The sequence below is a fragment of the Mirounga leonina genome, unplaced genomic scaffold (assembly GCF_011800145.1).
Source record: "Mirounga leonina isolate KUSES-001 unplaced genomic scaffold, KU_Mleo_1.0 Mir_129, whole genome shotgun sequence".
Taxonomy (NCBI): Eukaryota; Metazoa; Chordata; class Mammalia; order Carnivora; family Phocidae; genus Mirounga; species Mirounga leonina.
The window spans coordinates 32439456-32458540 of record NW_023270323.1 but is presented as its reverse complement, the minus strand read 5'-3'; the positions used below and the strand labels follow the sequence as shown (position 1 = coordinate 32458540).

At 36.1% G+C, this 19085-nt stretch overlaps 1 protein-coding gene and 1 pseudogene across 1 annotated transcript in view; one reads left to right on the top strand and one right to left on the bottom strand.

Moving 5' to 3' along the window:
* ADGRL3 (adhesion G protein-coupled receptor L3) overlaps positions 1 to 19085 on the top strand; it is an 811907-nt gene that overhangs the window by 100929 nt on the left and 691893 nt on the right. The gene's annotated exons all lie outside the window — the stretch shown is intronic.
* The window catches only part of LOC118010873, a 40385-nt pseudogene continuing 33043 nt past the window's right edge, over positions 11744 to 19085 (bottom strand).

The window sequence follows — 19085 nt, the reverse complement described above, 5'->3', positions numbered from 1 at the left end:
AATATTAGGTGTAAGAACATAATCTCAATTTGTCTGTTGATGAGGACAAATCTGAAATAATAAAAACAATCACAACAATAAGAAAAATGTAAAAAATGTTATCTGTGACTAGTTCAGCAGATACTCTGGTAATGAATTTATTTAGTGCTTATCGCTAGAGTTTGGGTGTGTGTTTGTGTGTGTGCATGTTTTGTTTTGTTTAAAAGGAGGAAAGTCCAGAATTTGACTTTTTAGAAACATACAGTCGAGATTGGCAAGGCAAGAAATAAATGCCTCGAAATTAGTTTGAAGGTATTCATAAAACACTGGGGAGTAATTATCTACTTGAGGCTTAGATTACATTGTAAAGATTATATCGTAATCTGTGGCCTAAAGGAGTTTTCTCTGAGGTACTTGAGAATCAACAGTGCATGGTATCACTGCAGATGTAAATTGAGAGGAAACAATTGGCAAAAGATTGTGCCTGAGACCAGATTGGATGAATCTTCGTTTCCTAAAATAGGAGTATTTTATTACAAGGGTGCTGATAGGTAATAGTGGGGAGAGAGGGGTGAGGGGAAGCAATGAAGGTACAGTAAGATGAGGGGGATGCGTAAGAGCTGCTCATTGGTTGGGAGAGTGAGAATTTGCCCAGTGTTAAAGATAACAAAGTGAGGGCTATTTGCTAGTGGACATTTCGAAGTAGGTGTTTCAAAATCTTCTTGTCCTTGTGTGTGTGTGTGTGTGTGTGTGTGTTTTAAATCTACATCTTTATTTATTTACTTTTCATTAAGTTTAAATCTTTGAGGGGTACAGCATCACATGGGTTCTGTGGCCAATGGCGTTAGCAGGAAGGTTGCTTCGGAATTTGGCAAGAACCATGCCACTGTTTCCAGGAGCACCAGTTACTTTTCCCCAGATTACTCTGGTTTTGTTTGGTTTGCCACTAGGAGTGACTGTGTTGTTCATTGCTTTGTACACATAGCACATCTCTTGCCTAGATAGAATTCCGTTTCATCTCCAGCATAAACACCTTCGATTTTAAGAAGAGCTGTGTGCTCCCTCTGGTTCGGGAGACCCCTGCTTATAGCCAGCAAAAATGGCCTTGGACCACAGCCTTCTGGACATTATTTGGCATTATATGAGTCCTGTTCCCAGCTCCCAGCCTCCACAGGCTCCAAGATGGCAGAAAAAGAAGTGTCCTTGCGTGGTTTTATCTAACAAATAGGTATAGGGAATTTTTATTAAAATTGGAACAATTTGTGGAACTGAGCATTGTTTGCTTCTTTTTGGACACCCTCTCACTTTCTCTTTTTTTCTTTTTTAAAATTTTTGTTTAGTGCTGAAAAAAATTCCTTCAGTCACAGATATTTGTAAGATTTAATTTTACCTCTAAAGTTTTGTGAATTTGTTATTATTCAGGTTAAAAAAGTGTTCATACATGTTATCATGCATATTCATATTTTTTAAATACCATAAAACAAAATCCTGATTCATTATTTATTTTAGATTATGAGATATAACTACAAAGTAATGTGATTTTAAAGACCAAACTTCCAGAATTAGTGCAATTAATGCAAATAGGGCAATCTTTTAAAGTAGTCATTTTGGAAAACTATACACATTCTAGTGGTGAGGATGTTGCGGAATCATTTTTGAAACTTCTCACTGGAATTGGCTTTATAATCAGTAATGGATGGGGATGTAAATCCTACTGTTTTGCCAAAAACTATATGAAGTATTTCTATCACATCACTCACCTGGCTTGGCTCAAAATATATTTTGACTTTTCAAAAAAGTGAAATCCCCCTCCCCAAAGATAGCAATATACTATTAAATATGCTATGGATTTCATTGGTACCCCCAAAACATTAGTGATTAATGAGTATGAAAATGAATTCTAATAGAGGTGCTAAATTCAAGGAGGGGTTCCAATATATCTCTTTAAGTAATGGAAAATTTGCTGTGTTGCATAAATGTTTTTAAGGTGACTTATAAAAGAAATCGCATTCCTTTGTATATATAAATTCTAATAATCTTTAAAAATAAATTAGATTATCTTATAATGTCAACTCATGTGACTATCCAAATTTATAACTTTTTGTTATGGAGTTCACACACCAAACATTTGCTTCTTGGGAGAGTAGTTTAGATGCTAATTGTGTAGTAGACTCTCAGAGCCTGGGAGAGGAAATGCCTTCTCTGAAAACCTAGCTTCAGCCTTTACTAGCTGTGTGGTCTTAGGGGAGAAAGTCACCTCATCTTCCTGTTACTCAGTTTCCTCATCTGTTAACTGGGAATAATAATAGTGTCTCCTTTATAGGTTGTTGTAGAGATTAATAATTTAGTGCATGCGAAGTGCTTAGAATGGTGCCCGGCACGTGAAGATGTTACCTAAATGTTGACAGTTAATAAGGTGATACTGATACATTTGAATTGATCCAGTCTTTTTTGCCTCACTAGCAAATTTAATATTAAATGGTCCTATCTGTGATTTTCACCTGAAAGTAGTTGTGACAGAAACTGTTTCTAGGGAAGAACTGTTAGAGGACTAAATCTGTCATTTTCTTTGATTGATTGCTTGGCGTTTTATACTTTTATAATAAGGACCAATTAATTAGATGTATATTCATTTTACATTTCAGGTGGCAGCAATAAGTGTCTGAAATGTGGGATTTTTAAAGTTGGTACAGCTTTCTTTCTCCAGGGTTTAAAGTAAGTAAGTGATTCCGTGTTCTTAAACAGAGTGGTGAATTTTATGAATGGTTCCCACAGACTACCTCGTTTAGTTTGCTTTCCTCCTTTCATTTAATAAATACCAAAGAATGCACACCCATTTTGGATGGTTACATAAAATAGGCATCTGACAAAAAATAAGGATATGGTAAACCTTGCGGCAATCACAATTTGAAGAAATGTATTTAAACACCATGCAGAATCTTTGCTCTATTCACAAGGCATCATGTTCAGTATTAGCTGATGATAATAGATAGGTTGTTTCTTCACGGGTGTGAACAGTTTCCTTCTCTGCCTTGGGCAGCAGCTGTGGCCGCTGTGCCAGATGTGACAGTCTCTCCAGGTAAATGAAAGTTACAATGTTGTTTGTGTAGCTACTGCTGATAATTGTAGAACAGTTATGCAGTGGCCCTCCTGCCTTGCTCTTCTGCTGCATTCATGGTGGTAAAGGCTTCATTGTGTGATTGGGCTTGCCTTCAGGTAATTGATTCAATCCTTAGTTCTCATTTTGTAGGGAAAGGCACTTGATTTCAATCCAATAGTTGTGCAGCTCCCAAGGGAATGCCCACTGTACTATTGAGACCGAATTCTCTCTGTTCACTTCAGGTCATGAGGCTCCCAGCTTGTTTGTTTGTATTATTGGATAAAGCTATTGAATACTGCACTCTGCCTTTGGGTTATGCCATTGAAAAACCAACTCTTGAATGGCAACAAGCAGTGAGGAGGCCCTTTAAAAACAACAAAAAAATTCTTTTTTAGGCTTTATACCTGAGGTTTTTTACTTTGTGTATTCTCTATTTTATTGAATGTGAATATTTTAGCATTTGCATGCTTATTATTCCTTTATTATTCTGCTTGTAATTTTCACATTTTTATTTTAAAAAAGTTAATTGTGTGTGTTGTGTGTGCCATGTATGTATGTGTGGCGTTCTTATAATAATAATAATATGTTCCTGTGGTTCTGATTGTGTCTGTTTGAACCAGCTCCACAGGGCCTTGGTGTAATCTCTCCTGGGTGTCTTCTCATTGATTTAAATCTCATAAATGAGTATTACTAATACAGTGAGTGCTTACTGAAATTCAGAGCATTGTGGACCCTTGACAGGAAGGTTTTTCTCATCTTAAGATAAGAATCAGCTCAAGTGATTCTACCAGTCCTGGAAGTGAATCACTTTTGCCAGTGCAACAGACGGGTTGTACCTGCCTTAGAATCCAAGTGTTTGGATACTACTGCTCAGGTTTAGGCAAAGAGAGAGTTCTGGGTCATATTTGTAACTCATTAAGTTATGAGACAAGATTGAATTATTAAATTGTGAAGACAAGATTGTATTAAAAAAAAAAAAACCAAACCACCAGTATTTCTTACCAATTTTAAGCCATGTGCCTTGCATGATATACTTGCAGGAATAATTTAAAGCACTTAATTCTTTGAAACAATAGATTTTGTACATGATTTTTTCAATTATTTTAAGTCTATAATAAACAAGATACGCTTTTGTTATAATACAACAATTGTGAGTATCTTCCTTTGAAAAATGAGTTTTAGGCTACATTTGGGCTTTTAACAGTAGGACATATGTATTAGAATTTCTATATTATTGTATTGTTATAGAACTTACTCTTCTGAGGAGAGTTTCAGTTTGAAGTACCAAAAACTATGTTACATATGGTATTGTAAAATGGATTACAATATCAGTGAGGCTTCTGTTTTCATAAGTTTGGGTGGTTGGTGTGGGAAACACTAGAGTTGGTAGGGTCTGGGGCAAACTCTTTCTAATTTGTTAGCTTTTATTCACTTTTAGTGACTGTTACTTGAGGAAATGTGTATTCATTCTTACCAGGTCTTTTGATTTTTAAAGAGAAGTAGGGCATCTAGGTTTCCATGTGATCTTTACCAGTTTTTAAATGTTGCCTACTATTTCAAACTTTTTTCTTTTTTCTTTTTTTTAAGATTTTATTTATTTATTTGACAGAGACACAGCGAGAGAGGGAACACAAGCAGGGGGAGTGGGAGAGGGAGAAGCAGGCTTCCCTCTGAGCAGGGAGCCCGATGCGGGGCTTGATCCCAGGACCCCAGGATCATGACCTGAGCCGAAGGCAGACGCTTAACGACTGAGCCACCCAGGTGCCCCTTTCTCTTCTTTTTTTAAAAAGATTTTATTTATTTATTTGATACAGAGAGAAAGGGATTGAGAGAGCACAAGTAGGGGGAGCATATTTCCACTGAGCAGGGAGCCAGACCTGGGGCTGGATCCCAGGACCCTGAGATCATGACTTGAGCCGAAGGCAGATGTTTCACTGAGCGACCCAGGCTCCCCTCAAGCTTTTTTTCTATAATTATTTAATAATAATCATTCATAGAAAGAAGATAGACAGCCTTTTGTTTTTCTAACTCTCAGATTAGCCTGGGTTTAAAAACATTGAGACTTGATTAATGTAAAATAATATGTACACCTCATAAGAGTTATTCAGTCATTTTTGACAGTTATATTCAACTGGGTAGCCACCCCCTAAAACAAAATTTAGAACATTCTCATCACTCCAGAAAGTTCCCCAAGTGTCCCTTTCCAGTCAATTCCCTATACTTCCCTTGGGCAACCATTTTCTAGAACTTGATTTGAAAGGGCAAAGGAATTCTGGCTTTTCAGCAGATGAAGCCCAAAGGCTACAATAACCATTGGCAATCTCTTGCTATAAAGAAGACAAAATGAACTCATTCATTTGGTCAAGGGAAGGAGGGAAAGGAAATCATATTTGTTTAACACTTATTCTGTGCTAACCACTACATATCCAGTATTGAATCCCTGTGTACAAAAATTCTGCAGTTTTCAAAACATCATTTTCTAGATGCAGGGACTGAGGTTCATAATGAAAAGCCAACATGCCCAAAGTCATATAATTAGTGGGCAAGGTGAGAATGAAAAACCAGAATCATGGAGTTAAAGATTATTTTTCTATAAGCTTGGAAGTGTACTTTTTGAAGATTAATATAATAATGAAAAATCATTATTTATAAGATTACCACATGGTGATGACAGTATCTAAACTGTCTTGATCATCTATTAATTGCCTAACACCATTCTGAGAAACTGTTTCCAACCTACGTTCAAATTTATGAGTAATATTGTCATTCATATTTCACAGATCAGGAAACTAGGGATTAGAGATATTAAGTAACTTGCACAGATTCACATATCAAATGAATCTTGGAGCTGGAATTTAAACAGGGGTCTTTAACTTTAAAGACTGTTGTTTTTAGGGGTGCCTGGATGACTCAGTTGGTTGAGCATCCCACTTTTGGTTTCAACTCAGGCCATGATCTTCGGGGCGTGGGATCAGCCCTGCATCTGGCTCCATGCTTGGTATGGATTTTGAGATTTTTTTTTCCCCCTCCCTCTCCCTTCCCCTCTGCACCTCCTTCCGCTCATGCACACACTCTCTCATAAATAAATAAGTGATCTCTTTAATACCCATCACCAGGCTAACCCATCCCCCCACCCCCCTCCCCTCTAGAACCCTCAGTTTGTTTCTCAGAGTCCATAGTCTCTCATGGTTCGTCTCCCCCTCCGATTTCCATATGCAAACAATGAATCATGGAACACTACATCAAAAACTAATGATGTAATGTATGGTGATTAATGTAACATAATAATAAAAAGTAAATAAGTGAAATCTTAACAAAAAAGACTTCTTATAAAACTATTTTACTTGTTTTATTTAATGTTTTGATGTTACTGATTTTTATTTTGACTGAAAACTATTCTTGAGGAGTTTACTCATTCTGTGACAAATGAATTCCTGAATTACAGATATCAATTAATGATATGGAATATGAAAGAATGCAAACAATATGGGTGTTTCCAAAAGTATGGAAACAATACAGATGAAAGGTTATATTTTGTATATAAATATAATATTTTTTAAAAAAATTAGAGTACAATTAAGGTATATAGCATATTTTACTGAAAAGTGAGTTCTATAGTCCAGAAACTGGATGATTAGCAATTTAATTTTTTATCCCATTGGTTAGGTGTTTAGTACAAATTAATCACACCCTTCTGTTTCATTCCTGAGTCATTTGGGAATTAAGATCAAACTGTTGCTTTTGGAATCTCCAAAGCTAATTTAAAAAATGGAGCTTCAGTGAAAAAGCAAGGTTTCCAACTCCATCCTCCTCATATAGTTTCACCTACCTATTTGTGGAGAGAGAAGCTGAAGAATTTAGATCTCCCTGAAGAAAGCAAGCATAAACTTGTTCTAAAGAATTTGTAGTGGGAAGAGAAAGATACTTATGGGCCTGTAGGTCTGTGAAAAAAGGAAAAGGCCCAGAAAAAGGGAAAGACCCTGGCATAAGAATGCTGTTCCTATTGAGTATGATTCACTGAAAACTAGCCTTGTAGCAATTTTTCCCTCCTTTGAGATAGAAGGAGCAGGATCTCCTCTCTGACACTGCTCCTAAGTGTGAAGGGCTGTGGCATAAGAAGAGCCCAGGAAGGTGTTGTAAGTGGAAGGAGAGAGAAAGAGACCCATCTATGTTCATTGCTGCTCATGGTTTTCATATACCTTGAGGTTTTGGTATGAGTGACCTTAAGGTGTTTGCGTATTTATATTCTAGAGTTTTTAAGACTTTCATAGGGGACACTTACTATGCTTAACCTGTTCATTCACTTAAGACTGCAGTTAGTGTGTTAATTCAGCCTGGCACCATAACTGCATTTGAGATTCACAATAAAATAAAAACCATTAGTGAAGGCATCAGTCAGCAATAAAAATAAGGTCTGCAAAACTTGTACTTTAATTAAAAATGGAGGCTGTTTAAAATGAGAGATTAATGGAGTCATAAAGTAGAAAAATTAAACTGCATATGTAAAACCAAATGGAATAATAGTTCTGAAGATTTGCTTTGTCTTAAAAGGGTCTCTGAAACCTTCCTCTCATCATTAAATTACAATTCTGAAGGTCATGAAGCCAAGGAAGGAGGAATTTTCACAATCAACATTACTGAGTTGTTAATAAGAGTATTAGTTTACTCTCTTATTTAAAAAGATAATGTAATGGAAAAGAATATGATTTTGACTTTCTATTTTGTTTCTTTATAATAAAGTAAAATACTCATTTATACTTTTGCTGCATATGTCGACAAAAGAATACTCCTTTAAATTATGTGGCTGCAAAGTAAATTTTAAGAGATCAGAATTTATTTTGAGTCATGAAAATGTAAAGTTTTAAATGCTGCTCATTTCTAATTGATTTTCCAGAGGGGAGAAAATGTGGAGGAAGAAAGGAACTCATATCTGTCCATTACTTTTCTGGAAACCTATTTGATATCAGTAAATTCAGAGACAGTTTGGTCTACCATGTGGTTCAGTATCTCAGGTCACATGTCCTACACTAATTTGTCTCTGCCACAGTTTTATACTGGGGACTTGAGTCAGATCATTTAAGTCTCCCACCTTTTTTTGCATCTACAGATTAAAATACAGAGGAATCACTACTGGGGAATGTTACTAGCATCTTATGTACTTATTGTCTATATGTGAAAATTAGCAAGATACTTGCTTCCACCATAATACTTCCATATTGCTGTGTAGCAATGATCATTTATCATACTAAAAAATCTCATTCTTATGTGCACAACTTTCTTAATAAATCATGTATACATAGCAGTGTCTTTAGATAAGAATAACAACCTCATGCTCTAAAGAGGTTCAAAGGAAAGGGAAGGTAGATTGCTGGTAATTACATTAGTTCAGAGTATTGCTTTTTAGGTATATTTGTCAATGGGCCTACAATAGATGGATATTCTCCACAGAAACTTCACTACCACAATCTTCCACCCCCCAAAATGAAAGATATGATTTGGTTGTCCCATAAATCATCTTTCCAAGAAAGCAAGCTGTTCTTGCAATATGATGGCAGATGGAGCAGCTTTTTACCAGTGGGGGGTTTTGTTCTTTGCTGCCAAGGATATTGAGGAAAGAAGGAATTATGCTAATTTGTCTGTTTTTCTCCTTTGCAAGCAACTTTACATATATCAAGAACTCATTTTAGGATCTGAGTTATTATTTTTTGGCACTTGGCACAAATTGCTGAATGTATATATACTGTTTAACCTTTAAACATTAGATATGAATGCCATATACTGTTAAAGGGTCTTCTGCTTGTTGAATTTCAAAAAGTCATGGGAAGATTAAGGTCTAGAAAACATTCAAGGTAGTCTGACTGCCTGGTTTCTAAGATCATGTGCAGATTATGAGAGCTCTTAGAAAAGTAGAGACTTTCTTTCTCCTGGATGAAACCTAATAAATATAAATATATAAAATGGACTAACTCTTATTCTGATTAAGCATTCAAAGATTATTTATTAAATGACCAGATTTATGGAAGAATAGAGTGCTTAGGCTCTTGGTAAACTATACCTACAGTATTGGCTTCTGATATATGTACAAATAGTTTTGCTGTCTCTCCTGACTTTAAACAATGGCTGCTTAAATGAAGAATCTGCTTTCCCTCTGTGAAGAATACCGATTTTCCATTCTTTGCCAAGGGCATGGGTTATTCCAGGGTGTAGTCAAGTGATCAATTCATTGGGACATATAATTATATCCTCCACTTTGGTGCCTTCAAAGAGAATATCTTGTGAGAATTATTAGTTTTCTCAAGCACTCACACAGGTATTGAAATTGCAAGATCAAATCCAAAATCCTTTGAGGTTTTTTTGGAATAAAGATAGCATGTGAAAATGATGAGCATCCTTATTACAATTACTACTTTCTAAGAAATGCTTTTTCCATGCCCTCTAAGATCAGCTTATTTTTTTTTAGAGTTCCTTTGTTCCCTTTTCTTTCATCTGCTGCTTTTTACTTGTCCCACTTCAGGCGAAGATAATTGAATCACCTCAGGCTGAGTGCTTGTGGACCCTACAAATTTAATGCCTGTAAATAAATTATGCATGTTCTACAGGAGTTAGAAAGAGTGGAATGGGTATATTCTGGTCTAGGTTGTGACTTCAGATGAATAGGTAATATCTCAGATGTATTATTCTGGTAGAGAAGGGATAAAGGATATCTAGATCTTAAGCAAGGACATTCTACTTTGTGCCAAATTTCAACTTTATGTATGTCTTCTGCTTTCTGAGCTTCTTATTCTGACTGTTGAATGATGCTGACAAAAAACAAAAACAAAAACCAGAAAACAACCTCCTATTTCTGGTGTGTAATTCAGGATAATATAAGCTATATTGCAGTTACAAATAAAAGTTTTTTTTTTTTTTACAAATAAAAGTTTTAACACAATAAAGATTTATTTCTTGCTTGTATCCAGTGCATGTCAGGTGATTTTCTTAGGTACTCTCTAAATCATGATTTGTAGACCCAGGTTACTTCCATTTTATTATTATTCCTTCTAGAATATATAGCTTTTAATGTTGTGGTAGTACAAAAAGAGCTAGAAGACCAGGGCTATAGTTTGAGGGCCAAGTCTGCCCACGTTTTATAATGTGGGGAATAAGCTCTATTGTCTCTGCCCATAGTTAGTGCTCCTATCAACTTATTTAAAAAAAACCTACACTTTTGCCCTCAGAGCAACTTTCAAATCCTGTTATGTACACCTAGATACTTTAGGTGTCTTAGTGCTCATAAACCATTATTAAAAATTTAGAAAGAGAAGGACAAAGTTGAAAGAATGATGCTATCAGACTTTAAGATTTACCATAAAGCTATAGTAATTAAGACAGTATGGTATTGGTGAAAGAATAGTTAACTTTTTTGTTAAGAGAAAATGGAACAGAAAAGAGTCCAGAAGTAGACTCTCACAAATATGATCAACTCCTAGTCCACTAAAGAACAAAGGCAACTTAGTGAAAAAAAGAGTCTTTTCAACAAATGGTATTGCAACACCTGGATATCCACATGAAAACAAATGAAGCTAGAAACACACCTTAAATCTTTCACAAAAATTCACTCAATAAATAAATGAAAGACATAATGTATATCTCAAAACTGTAAAACTCCTAGAAGACAATATAGGATAAAGTTTAGGTGAACTTGAGTTTTGGTGAAGGCTTTTTATACAACAGCTGAGACACAGTCTATGAAAGAAAACATTGATAAACTTCATTAAAATTAAAAATTTTTGCTCTGTTAAGAAGAATGAAAAGTCATAACTTGGAGAAAATCTGCAAAACACCTATCTGATAAAGACTGCTATTCAATGTATACAAAGAATTCTTAATGGGCACAAACAAAAACAATACAATCAAAAAGTGGGCAAAGGATCTGAACAGATAACTTACTAAGGAAGATATGCAGATGGCAAAGAAGCATATGAAAATATGCACAGCATCATTGGTCATTAGAAAATGGTAAATTAGAACAACAATGAGATACCACTACACACTTAATTAGAATCACCAAAATCTAAAACACCAACACCACCCAGTGTTGGTGAGGATATAGAGAAACAGGAACTCTCATTCTTTTCTGATGAGAATGCATAATGATACAACCAGTTTGGAAGACAGTGTGGCAGTTTTTGTTTCTGTTTTTAAGATGTTTACTTTTTTAAAAGCTTTATTTATTTATTTTTAATAATCTCTACACCCAACCTGGGGCTCGAACTCATGACCCCAAGATCAAGAATTGGATGCTCTCCCAACTAAGCCAGCCAGGTGCTCCAGTATGGCAGTTTTTTTTTTTTTTTTTAATAATATTCTTACATATGATTTAGCAGTCATGTTCTTTGGTATTTATCCAAATGTTGAAAACGTGTCTACACAAAAATCTGCACATGAAGGTTTATAGAAGCTTCATTCCTCATTGCCAAATCTTGGAAGATGTCCTTCAATAGGTGCATGGGTGAACAAACTGTGGTATATCCAAACAATGGTATATTATTCACAGATATCAGCGCATTGAAAGACATGGAGGAATCTTACACGCATATTTCTTGGTGAAGATGCTAGTCTGATTCCATACTCTATAATTTCAACATGTGATTTTTGTTTTCTTTTTTTTTGTGGTTGACATCTTTATTGACTTGGAGGTGGGGGGCAGGTGTTCAGGAGCTGTTGGTGGGGCAGTAGCTTCCTCTTCACCATCATAGGCTTCTAGCTGCTCAGGATGGTGCTGGCTTTGTGAATGGAAGCCATGTGCAGATTTGGGTGGTATTTGTTCTTGTGAATCATGTGTCTGATTCTGCGAAAGTGTAGCCCAGGCATTCTTACTGATGGTAGTCCACTCATGAGGTGGCCGGTTTCCGCTGGCTGGATGTCTGCTTCATGACTACCTCACCTTTGCTTTCTGGCCACTGGCTCCATGCCTACAGTCTTGGAGCAAATCAGCCCATTGTAGGGAAGGAATTGTGAGCCTTCAGGTTCTGGGGTTGTTGCTGTATGTCTGCTTGTTCCTCTTGATCGAGAAGCTGGAGCAGCTGTGCAAGACCATCCATTGCAGGTGGGTGGTGATGGCAGCAACTCCTCTCACTAAGGTGGCTGGAGACAGAAAGAGTCCAACTATGTGATATTTTTGGAATGGGAAAACTTGAGATAGAGTAAAAAGATCAGTGGTTGCCAGGGACTCATGAGAATGGGAGAAGGATGGACAGTTGGAACACAGATTTTAGAGCAGTGATACTATCCTGTAGTACACTATAATATTGATGTATGTCTCCATAAATTTGTTAAAACCCATAGAATGCACAATACACAGAATGAACCCTAATGTGAATTATGGCCTTTAGTTAATAATATTTGCTCATTAACTCTAACAGATATATCACACTAATACAAGATGTACTAATAGGGGAAACTGCCTGTTTAGGGAGATGGAGTGAAATAGTTTATAAGGGAACTCTATACTTCTGCTTAATTTTTTTGGTAACCCTGAAACTTCTCTAAAAATAAAGTGGACATAATTTAAATGCATCAGTTATTTCCCCTTAGTGTAATAGGTGAACTTGTTTTTTTCTTTATTGAGCAGGAACCCACCTAACACATTTCTGAGTGTGTCCACCTATTGCCATGTAGTAATCTCTAGGGCACTTTACCTTTCCCGCTTGCTGGAGGTGAGCACTTTCCCATTCTGTTAGCTTCTTGGAAACTATTAATTTTGCAGCAGATTCCAGTCTGTTTATTCAAGCCCAGTGGTTCACAACTGGGGGGTAGTTTTGCTTTCTAGGAGATATTTGACAATGTCTGGAAACATTTCTTGGTTGTTACCATTGAGGTGGGGGTGGCAATGATACTATTGGAACCTAGTGTGAAGAGGTCAGGGATGATTCTAAACATTCTGTAATGCCCAGGACAGCCTCCCATGACCAAGAAATATCCATTCCCAAATGTCAGTAGTACGATGGTTAAAATCTGCTTAGCCTCCCCGTTTTTCACACTTTGTTGGAAATGCACTGTATTATCTAATCATCTTCATCACTCATTAATTCAGTCATTGGATACTTATGAGGTAACTATTGCAATAAGAACTTGTAATTTATGTTTTTAAGTGCAAACACATACATGGGAGCTTGATACAACCTGGGGTATCAGGAAAGTCTACCTAAGGAAGGGATCTTTAAGCTGAGATTTGAAGGGTAAGGTATAGTGAAAGTTTAAGAGAGGCCTGGGGGGAGGGTGTGGACAGAGAAAAGTGTGCAAAGCAGAGCTAACACTTTCTGAGACTGATAAGAATCAGGTCTGCCTTCTCCAGAGGAGGAACTGCTCAGTTCTTACCTAAGATAAGGTTTATAAAGGAACTCTGTACTTCTGCTTAATTTTTTTTTTTTTTTGTAACCCTGAAACTTCTCTAAAAATAAAGTGGACATAATTTAAATACATCAGTTATTTCTCCTTACTGTAATGGATGAACTTGTTTTTTTCTTTCTTGAACAGGAACCCACCTAACACATTTCTGAGTGTATCCACCTTTTGCCATGTAGTGATCTTTAGGGCACTTTAGGTGCCTTGTCCCACACCCTTACTTCTGATTTGATATCTGGTCCACGGTTGACTATGGACAGTGTTTGATTCTCTACCTCAATTCCAAGACACAATTAATAACCGTGCTTTATAGGTCACCCCAAACCACCCATAGGAATTGAGTGAAAGGTCTGATATACAACCTAAACTAGCCACAAATTCCCCTGTGGGGAGCCTCAGGATATTAGGCAAGGGCTCTGTATAAAGCTTTCTTCCATGGCATTAGGAACTAAGCATCCAAAGACAGTGTTTAAAGTGTAGTTCAATCATGATAAATACCAAGTAATGTGTATAATTGTTGAATCACTATATTGCAAGCCTGAAACTAATATAATACTGTATGTTAATTATACTGAAATTAAAATAAAAAAGATAAATAAATAAAAAGTAATTCAATATAAGTCTAAAAAAAAAGTGTAGTTCAAGTAATCCCAAAGGAGGGACTGCAGAGGCAAGGAACCAGGGTGGGCTTGCTTTTAAGTCTTTGCTACCTAAATTTAATAGGATTCTTCCTCCTACCAGCAACTTCTGGAAATCATGAAAGAAGACTAGGGACCAAGAGATACAACAGGAGTCAGACTTGATTGGCTTTTATGGGGTTTTGACTGATGTTTTCTAAAATGCCATAAAACCATTTTCAGATTGCTCTCAGTCTTAGTAACGAATTCTCAGGATGACACCACTTCTTAGTAAGTTAAATGTGAAATGAACTTCTAGAATAAGTTTGTCTCATTCTCCCCATTTTCCAGATATCATGTGTAAAAATACAGTTCTGAATTCTCATGCGTTAGTCTTTCATTTGTAGATATTTATTGAGAGTATCTACTGTGGCCCAGAACTGAGGCACTGGGACACAACAGTAAACGAAAATTTATCCCTTCTCTCATGAAATTTAATTCTATTTGGGTGGGGGGGATAGACTATGAAAAAAATTATAAATAAGTTATTGAATAGAACAATTTCAGATAGTGCTAAATATGATTAAAATACAATGTAAAGTACAAGGTGAAGAAATGTAGAGTGATCTGGGAATGCTCACCTAGGCTCCATAAGGAGTAAGATGTGGGTTGAGACCCAAATGATAACAAAGAGGAAACCTCTTGAGGAGCTGGGGTAATAGCAAATGCAAGAGCCTTGAAACAAATTTGGCTTATTTCAAAGGCAGGAAAGGCCAATTTGGTTGGCATTTAGTATGGCAGACCGAGTGGGATAAAATATAAAGTTAGCTAGGTCTGAATTATGTAGGATCCTAAAATGCCACAGTAAGAAATTTAGATTTTCTTCTACTTGTAAATCAGTTTAGATACTTACAAGAAGAAAGAATGATAAATCTCATTTACCTTGTAAAAGATCATTCTGGTTACTAGATGGGTAATGAACTGGGGGTGAGTTGGAGCTAAGAGTAAAAGGCAGGTGATCAATTACAGTGCTTTTGCAGTTTTTCAGGTGAAAGATAATGGTAAGTTTCTAGAATTATAGTAGTGAACTATAAAAAAAAAACTGGTTTTCAGGTGAAAGATAAAGGTGTTTCTAGAATTATAGTAGTGAACTATTAAAAAAAAAAAACTGGTTTGATTCAGGAAATGATTTGGAATTGTCCCATTCAGTTCTATGTCATTTTCATGTTTTTAGGACTTTTTACCTTGGGATTTTTAAACATTTGAGTACATTTTTTTGTGAACATATCAAGTGTCTGATATATAATGTGGTGCACCCCTCCCTTCCCCCTTGTCCCTTTCCCTTCCCCCCTTTTGAACTATGGAAAGGGAAGTAGACAATTTTAGGCCATTTCCCTAATGCCTCTTACTCAAGATGAATTTTGTTAAAGATAATTAGTAGTTAAATTCCTGATAATACAAAAATTTAACAGTGTAAATTGATTTTAAGTTTTTTCTTAAGGCATTAAACCTTTGAACTTCCACTCAGACTTAACTTTTGGGGGTATTTGATTACCTGGGAAGGTATAAAATTAAACCCGAAACTCATAGAAATGAAAGCTCTGTTGATTTCTAAATTCCCTTACAGCTCTGAAAACTGTGGTCACTTTTTGGTGTTGTGATTGTTTTGTTATCAACCGTGAGGCTGGAACTGCAATGTATGTTTTTTAAGCACATTAGTATATTTCTTAGAGCTTAATCAGGGAGAGGATCTGGCAGACTACTATCCAAGCTGCTGGTACCGCTGAAGAAGTAGCAATTATTTTAACTTTTTAAAATACATAGCAGATTTGTGGTGGAACTATTTGCAAGTACCTTAGTAGATTGAAGGCACTTTTGACCCGAAGATTAATAGGAACCTTGCAAAGGCTTTTGCCATGTCATTATTCAAAGAGCGGTTAGAGTACATTTATTATGTACTGCCAGGATCCTCATGGGGTTTATAGGAGGGCTGGAAATGGATCTCTCTACATCAAAAGCTATTAACTTGTTTTTTTTGTTCTTGCATAAGGGAGACATTAGTAGGCTTTTCTTTATGCACTGGGCTTGGTACTTTTTTGAAGGGCACAGTAAGTATGAATTGTGAAATGTGAACGCAGATTAGTGGAGAGCAGAGTGGCTTGTTTCCCAATTATACCCTTTGATTGCAGAGAGAAAGGCAAAGTGAAGATTGCAGCTTCTCTTCTTATAGATGGAATATCCAGGGACTGTATCAGCCTTCCAGCCTTTCACACTAACAGTTTTAATAGCAAAATATCTTCTGAAAATCTTTTTTACTCTTCTCCACCCTGATGTAAAAACTTAAAGAGAGAGCTATTACTTTTGTGCATTATAAAAAGAAAATAAATCGGGTATTATTGAAAATAAATGATTTTTTTTTTCAAATTCAATCTACTTAACTTTGGAAGAAGACTATTACCAGCAACACTAGACAAAGAGACTCAAGATAGAGATTTTAATCTGGTTTTGCTAATGGACCAAACTTACCATTTCAGAACTCCCAATTACCCGGCAGCCAAAGGGCCATAGTATTTGCCTTTCTGTTAGGTCAAGATTGTTTAGAGGATCAAATGAGGTAATGCTTGGGAAAGTTTGTGACTCATGAAGTAGTGTCACATCATTATAGTTCTCATGATTTGAGTCATCATTCCTTTTCAGAAGCATTCACTACACACACACTGCTGCAGTCTTGTCACTGTTCTGCGGAGTTAGCTCATGCTAGTTCACAGAATGACAAAGCCGCTCTGAATAGTCTTCAGATAAGTGTCACCAGGGACCCTCATCAAGATAATAGCTTTGCACCACTGAATACACTACATCTACAACTGTAGTGCACACCACACTTTAGCCCAGTTAGAATAGCTCTAAGATTATGCAAATATGAAAACTCCTTCTGTTAAATTTTCTATGTTTTTTCCCTGGCAAATTTAATATCCAGAGAATTAAAAATATTTTAAATAGGATTATTATGTCGACAGTCACAAGGCTAGTGAAATCTCATATTTATTTAGCAATTATTAGTTATCAGATATTTGGCAAGTTCTATAAATTAATTCTCTAATTTGATTCTTATAGCAGTCTTTTTTTTTTTTTTTTTAAGATTTTATTTATTTATTTGCCAGAGAGAGAGAGTTCAAGCAGAGGGAGCAGCAGGCTGAGAGAGAGGGAGAAGCAGGCTCCCCACTGAGCAGGGAGCCCGAGGCAGGGCTTGATCCCAGGACCCTGGGATCATGACCTGAGCCAAAGGCAGATGCTTAACTGATTGAGCCACCCAGGCATCCCTCTTATTTAGCAGTCTTGCATATTATGACCATTTTAGTTAAAAGAAAATAGAAACTTGGAGATATTAAATAACTTGTCCGATGACAATGGGTAACTGGTGTAATTAAGAACCAGGCTGCCTGGTTTTAAAACAAACCCTGAATTACTAACTTATACTTTCTTTCCAGGGTTATTTTTTGGTGAAAAATGTAAATAAAATTTTAGATTGAAATGTGGCATTTTTGGAAACTCAACACCAGTCAAGGAAAACATAATCTTTCATTTTTGTTTCATTATTGGGAAAGAAAATTTTGGTCCTCTCTACAACCACTTGGAAAAAAAATCACTGAATAATTTGACAAAAATCTGCATATGAATAGTATTTTCTGTCCTATATGTCCAAGATATTAAAGTTTTCCTTTGTCTTTTATTCTGTTCAGAATCTTGGGTATATTTACACGTTTATACTTAGAGAGCTAAGAAAAGGATGAGAATATCTGACTAATTCTTGAAAATTGACTTTATTGTATTGTGTTGGTTTAGAAATTCTTCCCCCTTTTCTCATCATGTTGCAGTTGATGAGCAGGTCTGAATATGCAAAGTCTATAACATTTAGAATCAAAGGATGCAGATTCAATTCCAGTTCACTATTTGGGAGACTCATATGTTGAGAACTAGTATACCCCACTGAGTTCAAATTTGGTCATACATAAAATGGGAGTAACTATTAAAATTTTTTTTGTAATGTGCTTGAAAGTGCTTTGTAAACTATCAAATGCTATATAAATAATTAAATATCATTAAGCGATATCATTAAGTGATAAACTACGGATCCTGAGCAGTTGTATAGTGTAAGGGTCTCATGTCTGTATATCTTAAATTTTAAATATAAAAGTACTAAAATATGTGCATGTGCTTTGGAGAATTGTTACTCCTTTACTATACACTTAATTTGGTCCCCCCTCTTCAGCTCATGTGTTGAAGCCTTAATCTCAGTGTGATTGCATTTGGAGATAGGACTGTGAAGAAGAAATAAAGGTTAATGAGGTCGTAAATGTGGGGCCCTAATTCAGTAGGACAAATGCCCTCATAAGAAGTGAGACAGACACCAGAGTTCTCTTCTTCATGTGAGGATACAGTGAGGTATCCTGTATCTGGTACAGGCAGCTGTTTGCAAGCCAGTGACTAAATTGACCAGGACCTTGATCTTTGATTTCCCAGCCTCTGGAACTGTGAGAAATACATTTCTGTTGAAGTCACCCAGTGTGGTATTTTATTATGGCAGCCCAAGATACATTTTTCAAGATAATAATATAGCTAAGGATAGTAGTAACAAATAGAACTGGTAGTAAGTTACTAGTAATAGGTTATACACACACACACATACACAAAGAGAAAGGGAGATTGATGTTAAGGAATGGGCTCAAGCTGGAGAGTCAGGTGAGAGTTGATTCTGCAGTCTTGAGTCTGAAGGCTGGTGACTCAGGTAGAATTTCTATGTTGCAGCCTGGAGGTAAAATTCTTTATTCCTTGTGAAACCTTGGTCTTTGTTCTATAGGCTTTCAATTTATTGGATGAGGCCCACCCATATTATGAGTGTAATCCCCTTTAATAAAGTCAACAGATTGTAAATGTTTATCACATCTTAAAAACAAAACAAAACAAAACACCTTTACAACAACATTTAGAATAGTGTTTGGCCA